Source organism: Odontomachus brunneus, unplaced genomic scaffold (assembly GCF_010583005.1).
Source record: "Odontomachus brunneus isolate Ranch 3 - 2012 unplaced genomic scaffold, Obru_v1 Obru_scaffold_042, whole genome shotgun sequence".
NCBI lineage: Eukaryota > Metazoa > Arthropoda > Insecta > Hymenoptera > Formicidae > Odontomachus > Odontomachus brunneus.
The window spans coordinates 1451602-1457879 of NW_022639492.1; the positions used below are offsets into that span (position 1 = coordinate 1451602).

General features: G+C 30.6%; 1 protein-coding gene across 12 annotated transcripts in view; it reads right to left on the bottom strand.

The window, feature by feature from the left end:
* LOC116844557 (voltage-dependent T-type calcium channel subunit alpha-1G-like) overlaps nt 1-6278 on the bottom strand; it is a 173387-nt gene that overhangs the window by 38206 nt on the left and 128903 nt on the right. The window lies entirely within an intron of this gene.

Here is a 6278-nt window from a genome sequence, read left to right on the forward strand (position 1 = left end):
GAGAGAGAGAGAGAGAGAGAGAGAGAGAGATCGGTCGCCGCTCAAAATGCAAAACTCGTTTTTAGCAGTGTAACTGGCAGAAGTCTGATCAGTGGTGAGGTGGTATCATGTCAATCTTCGTGAGAAGGCATCTTCGTATGCAAAGTGTCACATATATATGTATATATTGGCGGTTGGACGACGACGATGACGACGACAATAGCGACGACAAATGGCGACCAATACCTAATATATAAAGACATACATCGCATGCAAAGCTGCGGGTCGTACAATACGGAAACAGGCAAGAGCTCGTGTCTGTCAATGTAATGCAACCTAAGTTAAGGTTAAGAAGTCACTCTGAGACTGATCCTACATTAGGAGAAACAAGGTAGTTGGACCGATCAAATCGGCGGTCATCACTCAATGAAATATTGCGTCTGTTGAACAAATTACGCGTTAGTACAACAATAAGTTGCATCGATATAATTACTGACTACGCCAACCATTGAATCAATTGAATATATACACACACACACACATGTATATATATGTATGTATGTGTGTATGTAACTTGTCGTAGCAACGATATAATTCGTTCAATCGACTAAACGTTTGTTTGAATGAATTTGTTGGTTCAAGCAAAGTTTCATTAACTAAACCACTTTTTTTTTCAGTGTAGAGAGTTCGTCGAAAGCTCTGTTATTTAGATATGATTCGATGTAGTATTGATAAGAGAGATAGCAAGAGAAACAGAAATCCTTAAATAGTTTTGCCAAAACAACACAAATGCCCGAGGAACGTCTGAAAAGCATCGACTCATTTCCCAAATGACTCGATGATGTTTCACGTACATCTACAATTCGTCCTTCGTTCAGACGCTCGTGCCGTTTGCGCTGTTACTCTTCGTTTGGAATACTTATTTATTCATTAGTATGAGACGAACGTACGGAAACAATCGGCCAAATTTCACTCACATTGAGCTCTTCCGTTAGATGCGCCCGTTAAATCGAGTTTGATCTCGAGTCGTTAATTGCACGTCAAAACAAAATCGCTCTGAGAGACTCGATAAATGATGAATCCTTATGTTTCCCGACCCACTCTATCTTGAATTTCGACGTTCCCTACGTCGTCGGAGATTGCGATGACGCAACGGGCATTAGAGCTAATTGTCTACTCTGATATAATATCGATATAACATCAAAAGTAACGATGCAACGTCAACATCACCAACAACACGAATAAGCAAATGGATATGCGAAGCTTCTAGTTAGTCTAAACAGACAGAGTCTCGAACGAAAACGCCTGCGCTCTTGCGAAAGTCTTTTAAAAGACAAGTCGATATGTGTATATCTATACGTTATATAGACACATTAAATGACTAAATGATATTCTTGGGATTTCTCTTCAGAATCGAATACTTCAACGCAATGTTGCAAAGACATTACAGAAACATTAATTTGCAATCTTACTTCCGGTGTAATGTTGCAGCAATATTTGAAAAATATTATGAAAATAACGTAATACTTTTTTGCTTATTTATTCGTTATTTCTGTTACTAGTATTTCAAATTCAGGAATGTTTCACATTAATAGTACTAATAGAATAGAACTTGTTAGTAGCAGTCATTAATGTCGGAATTTGTTATTATGTCTTTTTTATACTTTTTATATCGTTTTTTCCAAGAAAAAATAGTTAAGATTTAAGAAATTTAGATTTAATATTCGTACTTGTGTGTGTGTGTGTTTGATTTTGGTTTATTTCATTAAAATATTTTTATATAAAATATCATTATTTAAAATAAAAACTTTTATTTCGTAGGAAACTGTTATTTGATGAAAACATATTATTATTTGAAATAGTATTTTTTAAAAGTTTTTTGAAATTTAGTAATTTGTTTTGTTCGATTTGAATTTTCTTGGATTTATTTTAAATTATTTTTTTGTTTAGATTAACTATTATAATATTCTACTAAAAATCTAAAAGCAATTATCACTGGTTTACTAATATACATTATGAAAATCTGTCGCATATCGAATGTTGTTGCGTTGTTTCAGTAGCGTAAATACTATTTCAAATAATAGTATTTTCTTATCAATTAATATGATTTTCTTCAACGAAATAATAAACTTTTATTAAAAAAATTATATTTAGATATTTGTATAAGAATAAAATATTTTAATGAAACAAATCGAAATCAAATAAATATGAATATTAAATCTAAAGAAACTTCTTTCTCTGAAAAAAACTATATAAAAAATATAGTGTAACAAATTCCGGTATTAGTGAAAATTGCCACGCTAACAAGTATTATTCTAAATATTATTGATATAAAATCCTAGAAAATAATTTGAAATACAAAAGTACCAGAAATAACTAGTAAATAAGTAAAACAAATATTTTATTTTCATATTTTCGAAATATTGCTGCAACATTGCTGAACTAATATTGTAAATTAATGTCTCTGCAATGTTTCTGCAACATTGCACTGTAATATGTAATATTGCAGCAATGTTGCAAGCTTCTGTGCTGTATGGAATCATTCACAGATGTATCGAAAACTGCAGCGTGAAATAAAATATGTTGGAGATAAAACAAATATTCCACATTTCCGAAATTTCTCTACTTGTGTTGGGTTGTGCTAAGTGAGTACAATTTTTCTCTATAACAAAATTATGTTATATTATAGCCGCTCATACTACAGTCAAAATTAAGTCTGCGCTGAACTGTACCTGTAACTTTATAGTTGTGTAAAGTGTTTCCTCCCCCTACATTACAGCAAATTATATTTTAACCATAATAACTCATTTCGTGGTAGTCCATGATTAACATATATAAGTATATGATTCAATTTTTATCAAGTTATAATAGACAATTAGTATTTCCTTGTGTGTATAGCAAATTTTATTATATTATGAAAAATATACTTTAATTTCACTATAACATAAAAATACATAAGCTTCAAGTCATATCTATTCTATTGTGTGTGATTGAGATTTTACACAAATTTTAAATCCCATAAGAATGGGCTTTTAGTTAAGACTAATCAAAGTAAAGTACAAAAACTTGGCGTGTGTATGCCCGGCTGGTACTAGAATATAAACTTTTATAAACAAACAAACTTTTATAAATACATTAATTCTCATTATAAACATTTAAAATGTTATAAATTTTATATAAATGTTTTTAAATATATTTGCTTATACAAATAAAAACAGTGTGGGACAAAATTTATAATTTTTAGATACGAATATAAAATTAATTTAGTTTTGATACTCCTTATCAAAAATATTCGATGAAATTAAATTTCTTATTGTATCACTCGGATATTTTCAAAAACAATTATTGTATTTTGAGGGTTTATCAAGAAATAATTCACAAAAAATATTACTTTTTAGTTCAAGTATTACTTTTTACTTTAATGCATCCTCAGAAGAACAAAGTGGAAATAAATTTTCTGAGACAATTAGTTATTAGAATGCTACGAAATTTGGTATGAATATAGCTGATCAAATACTTTGTTAATATTTCATCAAAGTTGCGTATAGACGATAATCATTTCAAATACTCTGTGATATTTTTAATTTAGCTGCTATAAATACGTAGATTTTATAGCTATAAATTTTATAGCTATAAATACGTAGATTTTACGCTAAATGTACTTGTAAAAAAATATCTTGTAGAGATTTTATATTACAAAATTAGCTGAAGAGCTTTAAGATATATTATATGAAAAACAAGGAAAATAAAATAGTAAAAAAGAACAAACAAAAACATAGATTAGAAGCAACGACAAAGTTAGGTTTTATCTTGTAATAGTAACAAAAGTATCGCATTTTGCAATAATTGCAATAGATTAGTGTGCAGCAAATGAATTGTAAAAATAACAAAATTGAATACTTGTATTCAATATATAAACGAAAGAGATTCGTAAGTACAGCATTGATTTTATTTGATTGCAATGTTGTTTTTCATTTTATATAATCTTAAATAAATAAATAATGTATGCAAAAATTAATATATGAAATATATGACTTATAAATAATGATATATGACTTATATGAAATATATAACTTATAAATAATATATTATAAATAATATATGATAGATTTCTGTTTATTTATAATTTACAAATAAAAAATGTTTCATCAAAAGTTGAATTGACCGTTTGCCGTCATTTTAGATAGAAAAAAATTGACCGTTCTAGTGTTAAGAGTAAGAGCCTCAAAAAATTATTACCGCTGTTAAAATTGTATCCAAAACACGTTTTTCTTGAAACGATTTTGCAAATTGGTTACCAAGATATCTCAAGACAGAGTTATTCGATCGACATCTACTTTTACAAATATATAAAACAGATGTTCTGATATCGCTCTTACCACGATAGAGTTTATATCTTTAATATTTCGATATTTAAAAATTGATAAGGCGAAAAAAAATAGTTTAACAATCGACTTTCCTCTTTTGAGTTATGGCATTTAAATTAATGTTTAGAAATTAATGTTTTTAAATTATGGTAAGAAAATTAATGTTTGTTCTCAATCGTAGAGGCGATAAGTAAATTTTTGTTCAATACTGTACAACCTGTATATTTATAAACGTTGCATCTTTCGAATAATTTTCGACTTGTTCCGCTTAGCACTATTCCTCTTACCTCATCGTCTCTTGTGTAATCTCGGAGCCACTTGAGATTCAAGAACGTAAAACTTGTAAACGTATATTTCTAATATAGTGGAGAGTTATTAGAAATATTTGTTTATAAGTCATATACGCTATTGAGTCTTGTGCGGCTCGTAGGTTAAATGGAGCAAGTCGAAAATAAGTATCGCGAAATACATAACGCGTGCTCTGTTTTAAAGAAATAATGAAGTGAAAAAAATTACTGTATATAGTTAAAACATAAATATTTGTGCGATTTCTAAATTTTATTTTACATCTTTTCCAAAAACATTCCTAAAAAACACCTATGAAATGTTCTAAATGGAAATATCCTATAAGTTAATTTTAATTTTCATAATATATACTACATTAATATATATTAATTATATATTATATTGTAGAAAATTAGAATTTTGGTATATATAATTCTAACTTTTAAGAAATATTTAACTTTACTTTCAAGTTAATTTCTTTTTGGAAAGTTATTTTACTGTATTCGCTGTGCAGCGACAAATAACAAAAAATTTGTGTCCAGTAACAAAAAATTGTGTAATTCATAGCGTTGTGATGAGAAAATGATCGTTGCTCATGTAATCCGACAACTGCACCAATTTGCTGATTATCGCATTACTCGACAAAATTTTTGTCTAACTATAGCGCGAAAAAGACAAACGCTCGCAAGTTACAGGAGATTTCGCTCGTTGTCGCGAACAGAGAGAAAGAGAGAGAGAAATAGAGAGAGAAGGAGAGAGAGGGAGAGAGAGAGAAAGAGAGAGAGCAATAGTAGCTGTGAAAACATGCGAGACGGGAGACAGTTTGACGCACTTGCAGGTGACACATAAGAGGCAATGTTAACAGCGCGCGTTGCGCATGAAAAGCGATGGACTGTAGACTGTAGAAGTGATGGAACACCAGAGATCTGTTTGTTCTCGAAGAACTGGTGCACACTAATGGCAATAAGTTACAGTGAAAGAAAGTAAAGTATATATTTGTTTTACTTTAACTTATTGCGCTAGCACAAAAGTTCGTCGGAAACGAGCAGACCTTAGAATTATCGCCGGCAATCATACGCCTGTGACCGATAATCCACGCTGAATCCGCGTGTCCCGTCCTTGTGGCTTCCGGTACCGTCTTCAATTAGGCTTTCCGACAGGTCTCTTCTATTTTCTCTGCTCCCTTCTCATTTCTTACTTCCCCTCAATGCTTCCCCAGTAATGCGTTACAAGAAATAGACGAAGGAAAGAAACACCAAGTCAGCTTCTCATAAGAAAGAGTGGCCAAAAGTGCTTGTGCAATCGTTTCAATTAAATTATTTAATATTTTGTTTTGTACATTTGAATAAAAGAAACGACCATTGTCACCCTCTTAAAGCTGGTACCGGCGACTTCCTCCTGCCTCCCCCTCCCTCCAGCGAGAAAACATCGACATGCTAAGAAGCGTTTATTTCCCAATATATGTATACGTTACCTGACAACTCACGAAATCATATAAAGTAGATGGTCACTCGTGACCGCACGAGTTTGACGAAAAACCAAATGTGACAGTACGTACGTATATAAAATACTTAGCGCGCGTGTGTATATATATGTATGAATATATATATATATATATATATATATATATATATATATATATATATA